Here is a 20,653-nt window from a genome sequence, read left to right as displayed (position 1 = left end):
TGAAAAATTAATTGAAAGTTAGTAGAAAAGAAAAGAAAAGAAAATGCAATAAAATGCCAAATATGACATATTGTGATGTCATTTAAAAAGCTTCCTCCAATCACAATTAAACAACCCTTTAATTAACTAATAAAAGAGACCAAAGGAGACCAAAAATTCTAGTCATCTTCTTCTTCTTCTTCAGCCAAAACGTGACCTCCCCTTTTCCATAACCCTCCATGAAAGTTTCCTTTAATTTCTTCCATTTCCCATGAAATTCCACTACTAAACCCTAAGTCACCTTCACTAAAACTTGTCCCCACATCACAAGGCAACTCTAGGCAGCCACAAAGAGGAGAAATTCTAGAGTTTTCACAAGCTCAATAAGTTGAGCAAAGAGGTTAGTGCTTAATTATGCATGTATATCTCTTGTTCCATGTTAAGGACTTAAAAATGAGTATGAAATTGTGGATTAAATGAATGAAACTTATGGGTATGTATGCCATGGATTTCGGCTGCCCTAAGGAAGGAATAGGATTGAGTGTTTGTGATGGACTTGGAGTGAACTAGAAACCATGTTTAAAGTGTATAAATATAAGGATAATGAACTAGTAGTTAATTAAGGTAAGTTGTGAAAATTCATAATGGGAATTAGGGTTTTAAGGGTGAAAATTGGACTTGGCATTTGAATTGATTAATGGACATTCTAGTGGTCAATTAGTGACCATTTAAGGCAAGTTAATCATAATTTGAAGTGAGTTAATGCATGGCAAAGTGAATGTGTAGGCTGCCTAAAGACAGACGAGGTGATGAAATTTCAGTCCACTTGGACTGTCATATCTTTGGCTGTGTTGGTCCAATTGGTGTTTGGCCAATTGGACATGAAACTAGGCTTATAATGGCACATTTTTTCTGAAGAAACCATGCCCAAAAGACCAAAGCAAGTAGACCAAAAGTTGGCCCCAATCCGGATACCCTGCAACAGCACCTGCAGAAATGACCAAATGAACAGTAAATGTTCATTTGGCCATAACTCACTGTAGATAAGGTCAATTGACCTGAAATTTTTACAGTGACAAGTTAAGACATAGACAAACAACTTTCATGATGAAACCTACCCCAAATTATGACCAGAACCTAACCCAAATGGCAGTGGCAGTCACTGTTCATGTTACTGTAGATATGGTAATTTCTGCAGAATGGAAATCCGGCCAGCTGTGGTTTTTGGACCATATCTGGAGCTACAAAACTCCAAATGGAGTGATTCAAAAAAATAAATTCAACTAGACAAAATAAGGAACAACTTTCATGTTTGCCATTTCTTCAAATTCCCACTGCAACAGTGCTTAATGGAACAGTAAAGTTAAGCTTCACAAACTGAAAATTCTGCTTCCCTTGGTTTAAACTTAGAAATGGTAATAGTAATCAATTCCAACAAGTTTTAAATACAAAATTTGGTATGTTTGGGGTGTTAAAACCAATACACCTATTTTCTATCCAAAAGTCAACATTTTTGTTGATCAATGAGGTGAATAGTGACACCAAAATTTGAAATTCAAAATTTGAAAAATTTAAAAGTATCAAATGCCCTAGTATACCTAACTAGATTGGTTTGGATAGTTTGGCATGCCAATAGGGTATTGTTTTAGCAGTACTGCGAAAGGAAAGGCTTTGTGCCTGTATTCATGGCTTTATGCCTGTATCCATGGCTTTTATGCCCGTATTCATGGCTTTTATGCCCGATTATGTGATATCATAGCTTTTAGCTATATTGACTGCATACGTGGTTGACGTTCTGCGTCCCATGGTATGACGGCCCGAGGCACCGCGGTGCCCAGTGCCAACGACCCGTTATCCAGTCCAGTCATCCAGTATAGGTTACTTGGGCAACCAAATGAATGGAAAAGTATAACTGTGAACTGATTATTAAAGAAAATACAAAAATTAAGTATCAGGAATGATTACAAAAATACAAGGAAGCTCAAGATCATGAAAAAAAAAATAATTAACGAAATGCATGAAGAAGTTAATATCATAAAACATGATTAGCCCTCGACTAAACAATAAGTTAGTAATTACTCATTTCTTATGAACACAATAGCAAGGAAATTATTATTTTTATTTGCATATTATATTTTCTTGTATTATTGGCACCACTAAGCTTTATGCTTAGCGCGTCGCTTTTGCAACGCGTGAGTGCGAAAGATTTGGACAGAGGGCCCGATGAGACCACAGGTTCGGTAAGGCAGTTCACAGTTCTGCATAGTGTCCGTGTCACCTCACCGTCTACAGTGCATTGGTAGGACACTAGGCTTCATTTTGGTATTTTGTAATTGATTTTTATTTTCCTTTGTGTAAATGAAACTTATGTAATGTATTTTGATTTTCATGTAAATAATGCAAAATTGTGTTTGTAAATGGAAAAGTGAATATTGATCTGTGACTGTTACATGACTATCAAATGTGATGAATGATTGAGAAACGAATGGTTGAAAAATATTGAGATTTTGATATTGGAGTTTGTGAATAGATGAATATGATTATTAGAAGTGTTTTTCACAGGTTCCGAAGAACTGTTTTCTCCATTTTTAGCCGGTACTCCGCCGGATTTTCTTTAAAATTTTCGGAACCTCAAATAAATTACAATTTCAATAAATGAATTATATTTCACAAGTTATATTCAAAACTACGATAAAAATGAATTAAGATAAAATAGAGTGCTCCGGCACACTGAGTGGCATAACTTGCTCGGCTACACTATAGTCGGGTAAGGGGTGTCACATTATAAGCTGCCAAAATGACCAAAAATGTGCTGTGAAATGTGTTTATGTTATGGTATAAAACAGAAATGGCATGAATGTGTAATTTGGTAAGTGTTAAATGTATCCTTTGATGAGTGATGGACAATGTGCAATAGGGCAGTGTGTGTTTTGGCTTAGAACCTTAAGTGTGTGGCTCCAATTGGTATGAGACCAATTGGAGGTGAAACAAGGCACAAAAAGTTCCAACTTTCATGAAGGAAGCTTATCAAAATTCTGCTTGGAAGGTAACTTGAAAAATGACCAAATCCGGATTAGTGCATTTAAGGCCTGAAAATTGACCATTTGGGCAGCAGTTAGTGTTTTGGCCATAACTCACTCAAAACAGGTCCAATTGACCTGAAATTTTTACCATGAATAGAAGAGACATATATCTACAAGTCTTATGAAGACACCAAAGCCCAAAAATGACCATAAGCAAGTCAAATAGCTTGCACAAGTTTGGGTCCAAAAACTGGCCGAACCTAAAATGACATAAAATGACCTAAAGTGACCAATTTTGGTACATTCTGACCAGCAATAGTAAAATGACCATAACTTGGTCTAGTAAACTCAGAATGACCTGAAATTTTGCCCCGCGCGCAATAAGACATAGATCTACAAGTTTGTAGTTTTGACCGAAACCCAAAAACTAAGAGAACTAGGTCATCCGGCTAGGTCAAATTAGTATACTGGGATCCGACAAATTACAATAAAACGCAATATACATGGAAATGAATTTGGTAACATGTACCTACCCTAAAAGGCTACAAATGTGACATATTGGTAACATTAAAACCTAATTCACCTAGAATGCATCGAGGGTCGACATCTTAGGTTGACTAAGGAAATAATAGAACTCAATGAATTAATTATTAAGCATTATCGTTAGAACCAGTTTAAATGAGTACTGAAACACTTCAAATTGTGTTTCTCAGTTGGAAAAAACTCAGGGAAAGGGAAGGAAACACTGAGTCAGAGCTAAGAGACAGTTATCAGAGGTTTGTGCATAACAGTTATTTCTTTTGAATTTTTCAATTGAAATAATTTATGATTATTTATATATTATTGTTTTAAATTGTGGAAATATTTTTGAATGGATACTTACTAATTGAAAAGCATTGTAAAAGGTTTGAAACTATGAAAAACTGTTTGAATGATATTTGATGGATACTTATTGATTGAAAAGCATTGTAAATGGTTTGAAACCACAGCTATCATGTATATTGATTGAATTCCTCACTAGCTTGTCTAGTGGGACGAATTGAATTCTATCTCTAGCTGAAGTGTTGAGGTGTGTGCCTGTTGAGGATGAATAGAATGAGTACTCATATTTTTGCTAGCTAGCTATGTTATTCCTCATTAGCCATCGGCTTTTGGGATGAATTGAATTCCTCATTAGCCATCCGCTTTTGGAACGAATTGAACTATGGAACATGATTAAGCTGTGTGTGATTTATTGACATGTATTGTGAGATTGTGAAATGGAGTTTAAATTCTTATTGACGTTCACTGTCTTTTGAATTTAACTATGTTTTGATTTATTGAGATTTATTATGATATTGTGAAATGGAGTTTAAATTCTTATTGACATTCATTGTCTTTGAATTTAACTATGGTTTTAAATATCCACTATTTATATGACTTATGATTTGTGATTTAAAGTTGTATTTAGTTAATGTTGTGCACCACTGAGACATTATCTCAGCGATAGCTTTTCATTGCTGTCGCAGGTAGACAGACTGACAGGATAACAGACTAGGCTGCTAGGACAACACTGAGAGACCATCGGGTATATTGAGTATACCGTATTTTGCATTTTATATTGTAATGTATGTTCACTGTATGTATATAGTGTTCTTGGTTTTGAGCAGTTGTAAACTAAAATTTTACATTGAAGTTGTAAAAAAAATTGTGAATTATTTTGACTTGTAAAATTTGTACTATATTTCTTTTATCTCAGCCTTAGGAAATATTGAAAAATTATTATGGATTTGAGTTGAGAAACATATTATGTTGATTAAATGTTGGAGTTTGAGATTGAGAAATATATTTGAAGAATATAGATGGCACTTCGCCAAAATTTTTACATAAATTACTAATAATTCAATTGTGTTAGCTGTTTCACTTCAGTTCAAAAAAAAAATTTAACACCTGTAAATAGTGCTCACCATTATAAAAAGAACCTTGAAATTTCTCCTTCCTTTTGCTGCCTATAGACTTCCCAAGGTGTGAGGACTAACTTTAATGAAGGGACTTGTGATTTTAGGTTGAAAATGAAAGAGATTGGAAGCTTGCATGAAAACACATACATGGAGGAAAGGAAGAATGGGTTTCGGCCATGGTTGAGAGGAAATTAAAATGATGAATTTAGTGGTTAAGCTTTGTCATCTTATGCTCCTTTTATACCCCACTATCAATTGTTTAATTATTATAATAAGTAAAGTTTCAATATTTCAATTAATTCCCCCTCATTTTTCTTTAACTACATTACATATAATTTCTTATTTTCATGGGGTTTTCAAAATTTAATACCACTCATTTTAATGGAAATTTAGGTCAAAAGTCAACTCTAGGTGCCAAATGACCAAACTGCCTTTCTTCGGGTTAAAGTCCAACTTTTTCTGTAATACCAATTAAATCCCTAATCCGATGGTTCCTTTAATTTTCATTTTCATCGATACCGATTAGCTAAATTTTCTTTAATATTTTTAATATCATTTGTACCTTAGTAGACCTTTAATTAAGTCCTGAAAATTATTTCCTAAGGTTCCTCGCAGGTCTGGGATCGTCAACTGTCTACGCAGTGACTTCCCGGTACGTTCATCCATCGTTGCGGTTCCAGGTTGTTTAACCTAATTGAATTTCATGTCTTTTATTTTTCTTAATTTTTCTTATATTTTCTTATCATGTATTCCATCATTTTATGTCTCCTCACTATCATTTAAGTGTAGTTCTAAACATCCTAGCTGTCCGAACGGACATTAGTCATCGGAACAGTAGGACGTACGGATTACCTACAGTGAGGGCATTACACATTCCATTCAAATTGGCCAAAAGGAATAGTGAAAGTAGTTTTATATCGATCTTTGGGAGCTATCTGAATTTGCCAAAATCCAGATTTCATGTTGAACTTTGAAAAAATGTTTAAAAAATCCAGATTTCATGTTGAACTTTACAAAAATGTTAGTAGCAAAAAGTCTTTGTAAAAGATCTTTCTTATTTGGAATAAGATACCTAATCCACTTTAAAGCTTGGTTAGGAACACCACTTCCAATTTCAAAGGATTTATTTATGTAAAAAGCAACATAACTCTAGAGGGACCTGAAAGGAGAAATTAAACCTTTAGAAAACAAATCATTAATCTCCTTTTAGCAATAAAGTTCAAGATCTTTGTTCATTTGAATAAAATAAGCTTTTATTGGAATTTGGGATTCATGAAAATCATTTTCATATGGAAGATTGACAACATGTTGTTTTCTTTTACAAAAAGCATTTAGAAGATTAGAACAGATAGTATTTTCAATCTAACTTTGGAGAAAAGAGATTCTTTTTTGTAAAGCAGGGTTTTGAAGCTGGTATTCTATCTTATGAAGAGAAACATCTTTCTTTAAATCTTGAAGTTCTTTTTCTTTTGATAGAATCATACAGTTCAGTTGGTTTTCATAAACAGAACAAGCTTTGAGAATGTTTAAATTGCAAGTTTTGGGTTTTTCAATAAAATGGAAATTAACCTTTTTACTTTAAGTTTTATAGAAATATGATCATAATTTACATCATATGGAGTGATAAGATTTATGAATTGAGTGTCAAGTATGGCAGCATGATGAATATTATGCACAAGCAAAAATAAAGTTTTGATATGCAAACCTTTGCTTGAAACATATACATCAGTCTTAGATTCAATTCTAAGATAAAAGTTATTTGCAGCTTTTAGTCTTTCTTTTATGGCTTCTTAAAATCTTTTCAAAATTATTCCTTCCTTGATACAATTAAGGTCAGCACTTATATCAAAGAAAGTAATAGTATCCAGTCTAAATTTATAAAAAAAAATTTTAAAGTAATTTTAATTAAATACTTTTGAAAAGTGACTTCTTTTAAAATGAAGAGAAAATTTTCTAAAACATCTTTAAGAGTGGCTATTTGAGGTGTTTCAATTTGAGGCTCGGGTTCTTCTTCTTCTTCTTTAGAAAATTTCTTAAGAAGAAGTTGGATAATGGCAGAGTCTTCTTTTTGCTTGGCTTGAAGTTGTTTAAGGTCAGATTTTATGGTCTTAATCTAGGTTTAGAGTTCTTAGATAGCAGAAGTAGGGGCTTTGGCTTTGTTTTGTCTTGGCCTTTTGAAGAATAACTGTAAGGTCATACGTATTTTTGGCTTTAGATGGAATAGTGGTAGAAGATGAGGTCTCAAAAGATTCTTGAAGCTTTATGAGATAATCCTTTTGGACTTAAGGATCTTGAATGTAGTTGATTACTTCAAGGAAGAACTTTTGATCCTTGGTAAGCATGTTTAGTTGTTTCTCTGGTTCTTCAGTAGATAAGGAATCATAAATAACTTTATTAAGTTGAAGGCCTTGGTTGTTGTAATGATCGGGCTCCAACTACTAGAGGAATTCTCCACTTTGGCCACAAGCCTCACAGTTTTGTCCCATAGGTGGAATGGAGAACTTCCCAGGAGGTCACCCATCCTAGGATTTCTCTCAAGTGAGCACGCTTAACCCTGGAGTTCTTTCAACTCTCCAGGCCATTCCACCAAAAGGCGCCTCTAGTGATTAGTTCTCCCATCTTATATATCATTATTTTTTGAACCCAAGACCATCTCCGTGCTTTGTCGATGTGGGATTTGCCTAAGGGACCTTTTTCCCCCCCTTTCGGAACTCAGCGTCCTCTCTGAGGTTTGCCCCACCATCGCCCAAGAGGACACGCAAGTAGCTTTGATATCACTAAATGTGACACCCCTTACCTGTCTACAGTGTAACCGAGCAAGATATGCCACCTATTATAATGATCAGGCTCCAACCACTAGAGGAATTGTCCACTTTGGCCATAAACCTCACGGTTTTGTCCCATAGGAGGAATGGAGAACTTCCCAGGAGGTCACCCATCCTAGGATTTCTCTCAAGTGAGCACGCTTAACCCTGGAGTTCTTCCAACTCTCCAGACCATTCCACCAAAAGGCCCCTCTAGTGATTAGTTTCCCTATCTTATATATATCATTACTTTTTGAACCCAAGACCATCTCCTTGCTTTGCCGATGTGGGGTTTGCGTAAGGGACCTTTCTCACATTTAGTGGTATCAGAGCACGATTTAGGCGTTTCTAGGCCTAGATCGAGTCCATACCATGCATTGTATTTGTAAGAGTCAAGGTGACACTAATACAGATCTGTTTGTCTTTGTTATTTTGAATAGGATATGGACCCCACATGTCAGAGGGCAGTTGAGGAGGAAGTGGAGAGTCATGCTCCACCTGCAGCAGCTGAGACTAGGGGTAGGGGAGAACCTACTCCGCCAGCTCCAGCAGAGCCTGCTCAGCCTCCAAAGGCCATGTTGCAACAAATGGCCGAATTCTTCAGACAAATGGCTGGGGTAATGCCACCACCACCACCACCACCTCCACAGCAAAAATCACACTTGGAAAGACTGAGAAAATTTAGAGCAGTGGATTTCTTTGGCAAGAGAGAAGATTATTCTGTTGCAGCCGAAAATTGGTTAAATAGAACAGGAAGGGTTTTAAAACAACTCCACTGTACTCCAGAGCAAAACCTATAAGCTGTTGTATCTCTGTTGCAAGATGATGCATATGAATGGTGGGATACGGTGTCCAGTGAAGTACAGCCAGAAGTAATAACTTGGAATTCTTCCTCTCATAATTCAAGAAGAAATATGTGGGTAGTGTATACCTGAAAGAGAGAAGAAGAGAGTTCATTAACCTGAGGCAGAGACAGCTGATAGTGGCCGAGTATGAAAAGGAATTTGTCAGATTGAGTCGTTATGGAAGGGAGATAGTCCCTAATGAAACCGAGAGATGTAAGAGATTTGAAGAGGCATTAAATGACAATATAAAAATCATGATCACTGCCTTGGGAATCACAGAATTCACCAAGTTAGTGGAAGCTACAATAAAAGTTGAAAAGGTTAGAATAAGTGAGTAGACTAGAAGGGAGAGACAGCAGAAGAGGGGCTCGGGTCAGTCTAGCTCATCTTCTGCACCAAGAAAAAGGTTCAAAGGTCCACCTGCACAGAGTTCAGGTCAACCTCAAGGTCGTGGTCACCTCAAGGGCCGGGCCACGATTCACCCCTAGGAGAGGTCACCCACACCATCGGTGGCGGCCTCTCAGGACGAGGTTCAGGGGACCAGCCCCAGCATCTTCTGCATGTCTGCATTGCCTGAAGTGGCATAAGGGGGAGTGTTGGAGAGTGACTAGTGCCTGCTTAAGGTGTGGGTCGACAGAGCATCAGCTGAGGAACTGTCCACGCAAAACTACTACAACTGCTCCAACACAAGCAGATAGACTTGCTCTTGCACCACAAAGGGGTAGGAAATCTGGCAAATCTGAAGTAGTGGGACCATCACAGAGGCCTCCATCTCGAGCGCCAGAGAGGCACGAGGCGTACTCACTGCCGAGCCTATGCCATGAGAGCACAGAGGAGCAAGATGCCCTGACGTCATCGTGCACGTTCTCCCTTTACAATACATCTGTGCATGCATTGGTAGATCCAGGATCCACTCATTCATACATCTGCATCAACCTACCTGTAGAAAGGGGGATACTAGTAGGAGAGAGTGACCAAGACATTCTGGTCACTAATCCATTGGGCCACAGTGTAGTGGTGAACAAAGTGTACAAAGGTTACCCGTTAAGGATTCAGGGGTATGAATTCTTGGCAGACTTGATTGAGTTGCCTTTCCATAAGTTTGATGTGATTTTGGGAATGGACTGGTTGTCACATCATCAGGCAATGGTTGATTGTAAACTGAAGAGGATTTCTTTGAAAACTCCTGAGGATAATGAGATTACAGTTGTGGGGGAAAGGAAAGATTTCTTATCCAATGTCATATCAGCCACAGTGGCAAGAAAACTGATGAGAAAAGGTTGTGAAGCCTACCTAGCACATATGGTGGATACTAGACAGGCTAAGCCAGATCTATGTGACATAGCCACAGTAAGAGACTTCCCAGATGTGTTCCCTGAAGAATTGCCTAGCTTGCCACTAGAAAGGGAAGTCGAATTTGCTATTGAGATACTGCCGGGTACAGCACCAATCTCTATTGCTCCTTATAGGATGGCAGCCACAGAATTGAAGGAACTAAAAATCTAGTTACAGGAGTTATTGGATAAGGGGTTCATACGGCCCAGTGTGTCACCATGGGGAGCTCCAATGCTGTTTGTAAAGAAGAAGGATGGGACTTTAAGGTTGTGCATCGATTACCGACAGTTGAATAAAGTGACTGTGAAGAATAAATATCCGTTGCCTATAATTGATGATCTGTTTGATCAGTTGAAGAGAGCAGGAGTATTTTCCGAAATTGATCTCAGATCAGGGTATCATCAGTTGAGGGTGAAGGATGCAGATGTGCCAAAAACTGTATTCAGGACCCAGTATGGGCATTATGAGTTCCTGGTTATGCGTTTTGGCCTAACAAATGCACCAGTGGCATTCATAGACCTTATGAGCCGTATCTTCCATCCATACCTAGATCGGTTCGTAGTGGTCTTTTTTGATGATATTTTGGTGTATTCCAAAACCAGGGAAGAACATGATGAACATTTGAGAATTGTCCTGCAAACCCTGAGAGAAAAGAAGTTGTATGCTAAGTTGTCCAAGTGTGACTTCTGGTTGAATGGATCCCAAGAAAATAGAAGCAGTGATGGAATGGAAGCCTCCCATAAATACAACTAAGGTCAGAAGTTTCTTGGGGCTAGCTGGGTATTACAGAAGATTTGTGAAGGGATTTTCTTTAATAGCTGCTCCAATGACCAAGTTGTTACACAAGAATGTCAGATTTGACTGGAGTGACAAGTTTTAAGCCAGTTTTGAGAAGTTGAAGGCTATGTTGACAGAGGCACCAGTGTTAACATAGCCAGTGTTGGGAAAGGACTTTGTGGTCTGTAGTGATGCCTCACATAATGGATTAGGGTGTGTATTGATGCAAGAGGGGAAGGTGGTCGCCTATGCTTCCAGGCAGCTAAGGTCACATGAACAGAATTACCCTACCCATGATCTAGAGCTTGCAGCAATTATTTTCACTTTGAAGATATGGAGGCACTACTCGTATGGTGAAAAGTGTTACATTTACACAGACCACAAAAGCCTGAAATACTTGCCAACCCAAAAGGAGCTCAACCTTAAACAAAGGCGATGGATTGAGTTCCTGAAGGACTATGATTGTGTGATTGACTACCATCCTGGGAAGGCAAATGTAGTTACTGATGCTTTAAGCAGAAAATCCATCACAGCTTTAAGATCATTGAATGCCGTCTATCCTTGATTCGAGATGGAGCTATTTTGGCTGAGTTGCAAGTGAGGCCAAACCTACTACAGCAGATTTTAGATGGGCAGCAGGTAGATGAGAAGCTAAAGGCTATTATAAGCAAAATCCTAGAAGAAAAAGAAACTGACTATACAGTGAAAACAAATGGGTGTCTGTACTACAAAGGAAGATTATGTGTACCAGATGATAGGGAATTGAAGGCCAGTATCCTGAAAGAGGCACACACTAGTGTTTATGCTATGCACCCAGGAAGTGCAAAAATGTATCATGATCTGAAGCTTCATTATTGGTGGCCTGGTATGAAGAAGGACATAGCTAACTATGTGACTAAATGCTTGACATGTCAGCAAGTCAAGGCAGAACATCAAGTTCCATCGGGTTTGCTACAGCCTATACACATACCTGAATGGAAATGGGATCGAGTCACCATGAATTTTGTAAGTGGTCTACCTCTCACCCAGAAGAAGCATGATGCAGTATGGGTGATAGTAGATAGATTGACAAAGTCAGCACATTTTCTGCCAGTTAGGACTGACTACTCACTGGAGAAGTTAGCAGAATTGTATATCAGTGAGATAGTTAGACTGCATAGAATTCCATTTTCCATCATATCTGATCGAGACCCAAGGTTTACATCGAGATTTTAGAAGAAATTGCATGAATCCTTGGGTACACAACTCCACTTTAGCACAGCTTTCCATCCTTAGACGAATGGGCAATCAGAAAGAGTACTCCAGGTAAACAATTGAAACCAATTGAGCTAATACAAATATTGAATTGAAATGATAATAATAACATGAAATATATGTCAGGTCCTTGAGGTTATGCTAAGGAGTTGTGTCATTGAGTTTGAGGGAAGTTGGGATAGATACCTCCCGCTGGCAGAATTTGCATACAACAATAGCTACCAAGCTAGCATCCAAATGGCCCCGTATGAAGCACTGTATGGGAGGAAATGTAAAACTCCAGTGTGCTGGACTAAATTGGGTGAAGATAAACTGGTAGGGCCAGACCTGGTGAAACAGACTGAGGAGAAAGTAAAACTAATCAAAGCCAATTTGGAGGTTGCCTTAGACAGACAGAAATCTTATGCCGACCTGAAGTGAAAAGAAATAGAATATACGGTTGGCGACAAAGTGTTTCTCAAGGTGTCACCATGGAAGAAGGTACTGAGGTTTGGAAGAAAAGGTAAGTTAAGCCCTGGGTTCATTGGCCCATATGAAGTCATCGAACGTGTGGGTCCAATGGCCTATAGGCTAGCTTTACCACCAGAGCTGGACAAGATCCACAATTTGTTCCACGCATCTATGCTAAGAAGATACAACTCAGATCCTTCACATGTCATCTCCATGGAAGAAATTGAAGTACAACCGGATTTGACATATGAAGAAGAACCCATACGGATCCTGGCTCAGGAAGTGAAAGAGTTGAGAAATAAGCAGATTCCACTGGTGAAAGTACTTTGGAGGCATCACAACACCGAGGAGGCAACTTGTAACACCCTAGGCAAATCCCACATCAGCAAAACATGAGAGAGATGCTGGGTTTATAAGTTGGTGGTTCGTAATCCCTAGTAACGCGTTTTAAAACCGTGAGGGCTTCGGCCTAGAGCGGACAATATCACTAGTGGGTCAAGCCATTACATAACTTGGGAAAGTAAAGAGACGATGAGGCAACAGTTCCCTCAACTGTTTGCATTAGGTAAATTTCGAGGACGAAATTTAAATTAGAGGGGAAGAGTTGTAACACCCTCCCTACATCAACTCTATACATTCTACTGTTTCGGTAACTAGTGTCTGTCCGGACAGCTAGAACATCCGGAAAAATATTTAAACTAAAGTGAGGAACCATAATTTACTCAAATATTAATAAGAAAAATTTAGAAAAAATTTTAGAAATAAAATACAACCAAGTTAAATGAGCCGGTGCCCAAGCGATGGGTAACCTAGTAGGAAGTTGCGGTTCTCTCAACTAAGAGCCCTAGACCTGGGGGAAAATTCATAAAATAATTTTTGGGACTCCAGAGAAGGGTCATTGAGGTTCCTATGGCATTATAATGCCAAAAAAATGCTTAAAAAAATTTTTAATTGGTACAGACAATTTTAGTCTGTTAAGCCAAACGGAGGGCATTTTGGTCATTTCGCCTTCAGATGTGATTTTTGGCCGACTTGTCCAGTTAAGTAAATAATTATTATAATATAAAATGTGAATAAATATTGCTAAAAATTAAATTAAAAATGAGTAGAGAAGAAAAAGAAAGAAAATGAGATTAAATGACAATTTTGACATCACATGATGTCATCAACCCTTTCCCCACCAATCACAATTAAGTTGACCTATTAAAAAGGGATAATTGAGACAAAAATAATCAAAAGCAATCAAATTCATCTCCTTCACCCAAACCAGCCGTTTTCTCTCCTCCATAACCAACCACCATTGAAAGCTTATCAAAGCTTCAATTCCCACCTTAAACCACCTCAAAACCCTAACTTGCCTTCATTAAAAATTATCCCTACCACTAGAGCAAGCTTTGGGCAGCAATTTGAAAGGAAGAAAGTGAAGTTTTTAAGCCTTGGAAAGTGCCTAAGTCAAGGTTAGTGCCAATTTATTCTAAAAATTTCGTGTATGGCTGCCATTGAACATGATGTTGGTGTTTTAAACTATGGATTGTATGTGTATGAAAATTTTAGTTGTTGGAGTTAGGGTTTGAGGCATAAAACTTAAATTATTCATGTGTTGGTGAATAAAAGTTTAAATGGTCAATTAGTGACCATTTAGCTGTGTATGATGAGGAAATGAAGAGAGTTGTGGCTTGGTATTTGAGATTGGTAAGCTGCCTTGGTTGACTTGCAAGACTAACCATGAGTCCAGCAGGTTTGGGCAGCCATAAATGGAGTTGTATAGGTTCAATTGGTACAAGGCCAATTGGGTAAGAAACTAGATACATAATGGCACAACTTTGGTGAAGAAACCCTGCCTAGAAAACTAAATTAAGTTGGCCTAAAAATTGCCCTAATCCAGGTGACTTGCATTATGCCTGGGCAAAATGACCAAATGAACAGTGTTTATTCATTTGGTCATAACTCAATGTAAAAAGGTCCAATTGACCTGACATTTTACCAGCAGCAAGTTGAGACATAGACCTACAACTTTTATGAAGAACCAAAATCCAAATTCTGACCATAACCTAGTTATATTGCCAACCAAACTTAGGTTACCAAATCTGGCAGAACCAGTTTTGCCCAGAATTTTGGATTTTGTCCATTCTGGCCAGTTATGGTTTTTAGGCCATAACTTGAGCTACAAAACTTCAAATGGAGTGATTCAAAAAAGGAAATGTAACTAGACAAAATAAGGAACAACTTTCATGAAGATAATTTTGCCAAATTCCTACTATAAAAATGACCAATGGAACAGTAAACACAAGGCTTGAAATTTAAAAATTTTGAACAACTAGCACTAAGCTTAGAAATGGTATTGGCAACCAATACCAACAATTTTAGAATGCAAAATGTGGTATGTTGGGAGTATTAGAACCAATGTACCTCTTGTTTATGCAAAAGTCAACATTTTAGTTGACTAATAAAATGAATAGTAACACCTAAACTTAAATTTCAAGAATTATAAAGTTTAAAAGTGTAACATGCCCTAGTACACCTAGCAAGATTAGTTTGGATAGGTTGGCATGCCAATAGGGTTCAGTTAGCAGTACTGCACATGGCATTATGCCATTCTGTGATTTCATGGCTTTTAGCCATTCTGACATCATGTTGAGACTTGGCCTTGTGCCTAATGTTATTACAGCTTATTAGCTATTCTGTTGCACATCGGGAGACACACATGTGACCGATGGTGTGACGGCCCGAGGTACTTGATACCCAGTGCCAGTTTACCCATTTATCCAGTCCAGTCATCTAGTATAGGTTACTTGGGCAACCAAAAATGAAAGTTGATAAATTTAATGAAATAATGAATATAACAAGTACCAAATAAATAAGACTACCAATAATTATCAAAAATTTATCTGCATGAGACATTAATACACTCACTGCATATTTATTTTTTTATTAGTTCTGTTTATTTTATTATTGGCACCACTAAGCATTATTGCTTAGCGCGTAGCTTTTTGCCATGTGTAGGTTCTGGAGAGACAGACAGAGAGCCCAGCAAATCACAGACTGGGTGAGGTCACAGATCTGCCTAGCGTCAGAGTCACCTCTCATCTACAGTGCATCAGTTGTAGGACCTTTAGGTCCCTTTTGAAATTATGTTTTTTGCATTTTGTATTAGGTAGTAGTTTGTGATTTGTAAATTATGAACTAATGTAAATAGTAAATTTATGTAATCATATGTTGATGTACATATTTTGAAGAATTTTGTTAATTAATATAATTTGAGAATATCTTCATGAAATTTTAATTGATTTTGAATTTGAATGAAATTGTGGATTAATGTTGAGAACTTAAAATGATTGCTAATGTTGAGACCATGTTGATGATTATTAGAGTTTGAGAATGATTGGAAATGATTATTGGAAGTGTTTTTCATTGAATCCGAATAACTGTTTTCTCCATTTTTAGCCGGTACTCTGCCGGATTTTCTATAAAATTTGGGAAACCTCAAATAAATTTATGATTTCAATAAATGACTGAAATGAATTACATTTCACAAATTGTACTTCATAACTATATAAAAAAATAATAATAAATTAGGAAGAATAAGAATGATTGAATTAAAATAGGGTGTTCCGATATACTGTGTGGCATATTTTGCTCAGCTATACTGTAAACGGATAAGGGGTGTCACAGTTGTCCTCAGAAGAGACTAAGATAGTATCTTCGGAGTCTGAGGATTCAACTAAAAGAGCTTCAATTTTACACAAGGCTCCTTCTTCAAGTTAGAGCTCATGGAGTCTCCCATTAAGCTTGCAATATTTTGCAGTGTGACCTTTCTTGTCACATTTATAACAAGTAAATTCTTTTCTGGGAATGGGTTTTTGTGGCTTTGAGTAATTCTTTCAATGTTTTCTAGTATAAGGCTTTTTCTTATGAGGCTTTTTTTATTGGTGAGAAGGTTTACCTTTAGAGTAGTACTTTTTATGCTTTCAGTATCTTTTATTTTGGCAATCTTGGTAAGGTTTAGAGTTTGAAGAGCATAGCTTTTGGCAAGATATGTCAAATCATTGGCAAAAGGTTCCAAGCTCTTTCTTTGTTTTGTGCATTTCTCATTTCAGCTGCTTTTAAAGCTTAAGATCTTGACAAATCTTTAAGCCTTATGTATGGGCGTAACTGATAAGTTCACCGTAAGTTAAATGATCATAGGGAATTTGCTCATTGTAATGCTCCTTGATTTATTTCTAATATTTTCTCCAAGGAGAGGAGGGAGACCAACAAGAAATTTCTCTTTCCAAAAAGGTTGGTTGGAATCTTCACAAAGCATAACCTTTGTGAGAAAGGTATCTTTATACCATTTAAAATCACTAAGCTTCTGAGATTAGAAAAAAGCTCAACATTTTTATCTTTAAGATGTGACGAATCTCCAACAAAATGAAGAGTAAGTGTAAGGATGAGTGTGGCAACAGCATTCTGAATTTTTTTGCCGTTTTCATCAAGGATAGGTTCCTGATCTTCATCAAGTTCCACTGACTTTAAAATCTTTAGCTTTTACTGGGGAGTGAAATAATAATCCCACCATCCTTTAAGTTGTCTTGAGAATCCTGCAGTAAGAAGTTCTGTAATAGCTTGGTCAGAGGTGCCTGTCTAGGTTCGATAGGCATTTACTGCCACAGTTGTTTACTAGAAGATGTTGAGGATGTTATACTCAGACTTTCATCTATGTTCCATTCATAGATAGAGGAAGCATTGTAGTGGCTTAGAGAAAGAGCACTTAGTTTGTCTTAAATATTGATATCTAGAGCAATAGCTCTTGGATAATAGAGCTATTGAGAGTTGTGCCAATGGACTTTGTTTACTCATGGGGAAGAATCCTCTTGGAAAGCATTTTCTTCATCAGAAGATTATTCTATAACATTGACAGAGGCTTCAGGGGTATCTAGAATTGCAATATAGGACTTGGTTAAAATTGAGGGACCAAGTTAATTTAGGTGATCCTTAATTGCTTGAAGAAATTCTTCTTTGTTTCTCTGTTGAAACTGAGACAGAGAAGTCTTTGATACTTGGAAAGGATTAAAGACTGGAACTTTCATTTTTGATGCCACAGATGAAGCAATCACAGTAGGATGCTGGATTTGCTTTTGAATCTCATTTAACTGGGTTCCAATAGTATGAAGGTGATAATTAGTCCAATTGTTTTGTTAAATGATATTCTCAAGATCTCTGTTTGTATCTTTCTCACTTTTGACTTTAAAAGGTGAGGCTATAAGGGTGACTTTGTGGTGTTTAAACTGGAGTTCTCTGAGAGGTGGATGAACAGATTGAATCCATTCATTCTTTGAGGTTTGCAAGGAAGGTATTTAAGAGATTAGGTTCAAGGATTTTGTAAAAGGATATTCCAGATTATTTTTAGAAGCATAAATTTCAAACCAATAAAAAAAAAATATGTGCTTGATGCTCATGAATGAATGCATAAAATTTTTCTTGGATGTCATGTCTCTGTTTTAAGAAATGTTTAAAAAATCAAAGTTTTTCTCATGATCATGAGGAGCATAAAAATCTTTTTGAAGATATGCTTTATTGACTTGAAATTCTTTTTAAAGAACATTTATTTCAGCATCTATATTCTTAGTCATAGAGGAGAAAGTTGGAGATGTAGGTCTTGGCTATTCTTCAGGAGTGGAATAAATAGGTTTTTGTATGATTGTCGAAACCTCAGCAGTTTGCATTAAAGTTCTTGATATGTCGGAAGTTAAATATCTGGGTAAGTCTAAAAATTGATTAAAATGCTCTTGAGTGGTTGGGAAGTTAACAACAAAAGGTTTTCGAGTAATAGGTAAGTTTATTACGGAAGGTAGTTTTGAAACTCTTCCTAGTTTAATAGTTTCAGAAGAGGAAATAGCATCATAAGAGGGTCTTGAGCTCATGGATTTTCTAGCAAAAGATAGCTTTACTTTTCCATCTGGGTATTTGGCAATTTGTTTAAGCTGTGTGTTTAGGCTTGGAGGAGACACCGGCTTGGGTTTTGAGGCTCCTTCTAATATCCATTCTTCTGGGAGGGATACTTCATTCCATTTAATGGATCTAGGAATGATAGCATTAGCTTTAGTAAGTCCAGTTTGGAGGAGGAGGGTTTCTCCTTTCTGACTGTGAATAAGAGCTTTAGAAGCAAAAACAGTCATCATAGCTTTGTAATGAACTTTAAAAGTCAAAGCAACATAAATAGATCTAGGAAGTATTTTATAGTTATAAGTTTTAATCTGTAAGACAAGACTATCAAGCAAATTTTTATTATTCAAAGATATAGTTAAATTGGGTAACAATCAAAAGAGATTAGACTAGTGCATAAACTAGACTCAACATAGATAAACAAAGAATCTTTAAAGTCATAAAACCGTGCATCTCTAAGGACAGTTAAGATAGAAGTGTTTAGATCTTCTTTAGTTAAAGGCTTTATTCCTACTTGAACTAATCCTATGTAGATGTAGTTGTATCCTTTGGATTTATGCTTATTCAAAGAAGAAGTTAAAAGTTTTATAGTTTCAAAAGGCTTTGTAATATGGATGTTTCTTTCTTTAATTTTGATCTTATAGTCAGTTTTACTAAGGAAGTTAAACTTACTTTGTTTACAAATTTGATCTTTCCAGACTTTAAGAAATTCCTAATAATCTATTAATTTTGCAAAATTTTTAATAATTAATTCTTCACTATTTATCATCTTCTCCCCTGTTTCAAAGGTAGAAGAACTGAAAACAGACTGATTTCTGTAAAATATACCCATAACTTGAACAATTTGATTAATACATTCTCTATAGTACAACAAATTCTTTTGGATTTACTGCCGCACCATTAGAACTTACAACCGCCAAACTCAAGTCCTCAAAAAGGCTCAAGAATGTAAGAACCAAATAGACAAAGAGAATGTTTGTTAGTAATACACGTCCTTAATTTGGGATTTAATGCTTAATTGACAAAATTTGTGAAAGTGAGGGACTTAATTAAGCTCATTTAAAAGTTAAGGGCAAAATCCTCACTCCCCTGTATAATTTATGCTACAATAGCATATAAGTTTTAATTCTTTTACTTGTTAAAAACTTAAATAATAATAATAATAATAATAATAATAATAATACTAGACAGTTAAATAGTCTTTTTAGTATTGTTGGCCTTAATAAAATAAAATAATTATAGCTGCAAGTTGCGTAGTTGCCATGTATATGATAAATTTGCAGACATATTTTAAGTTTTTAACCCGTGAATGAAATCCATCGAGCCCTTAAATTTGAAGATGCACAATACAAGCTACACCGACCACCCATCTTGCGTATGGGCTTGGATAAGCAAAACAATAGCTTAATTTGACATAGAAAGACGTTAATTTTTTGGCCAAATAATTTAATCAACCAAACAGCATCATGGTTTCTATTAATTAGTACATTTTTGGTCTTTGTTTAGGATGGTGAAACTTGAAAAGTACTACCTCGCTGGAAGTTAAGAATATGCTATCAGAACCCCCAACTTCAAAAATCAATATATCACAATTTTTTTTTTACTGATAATTATTTGTCAACAAATGGCTTTCCAAAGATGCTTCATCAATTCAAACCCAAATGCTTATCCATTTTCCTTTTTTAGTTCAAAAGTAAACATTATAAGATGAAACCTTTTTTTTTTATATGTAGAAACATTATAAGATACGCTTAAAACTTCATCCCAATGGCTTCAACTTGAGTAAAGCTTGTTGTATGGAGTGGACTTTTCTTTTTTTTTTTTTTTTTTTTAACTCATAGGAAAGGAGCAATGTAGTTAGGCATGCGTAGTGGTCGGTCCGGCTCCTAAACTGAATTGGGATTAATTTGATTTAAACTTGAGGCTGACTCAGAGGGAACAATTAGGGGACTCCCTACCTAAGACTTTGTATAACAATTGTATTAAAATTGGGAATTCGAGTTATTGGTTTTGCTAAGTTCAATCCAGATTAAAAAGAAATAAAGATAATAATTTTAAGAAATTTTATGTGAACAAAATTATTTTCGAATTGAAACAAAAATCATTAAAAATTAAAATCATAATCGCTTTCTAATAGTACTGAAATAGTTGAAACAAAATTGATAAGATCCGATTTCAATTCACTTCTTTTCATAAGACTTAAAATCACTCGGATATAATATTTGTAAAGCTACCTAACTATAGGCCTATTTGAAAATGAAGTCGCAGACAAGAAATAATGCGTTTTGAAAAAGTATCACCATAAATAATTTAAAAAGTAA

The sequence above is a fragment of the Hevea brasiliensis genome, chromosome 9, assembly GCF_030052815.1.
Source record: "Hevea brasiliensis isolate MT/VB/25A 57/8 chromosome 9, ASM3005281v1, whole genome shotgun sequence".
Taxonomy (NCBI): domain Eukaryota; kingdom Viridiplantae; phylum Streptophyta; class Magnoliopsida; order Malpighiales; family Euphorbiaceae; genus Hevea; species Hevea brasiliensis.
Note: the sequence above shows the minus strand (reverse complement) of the source record.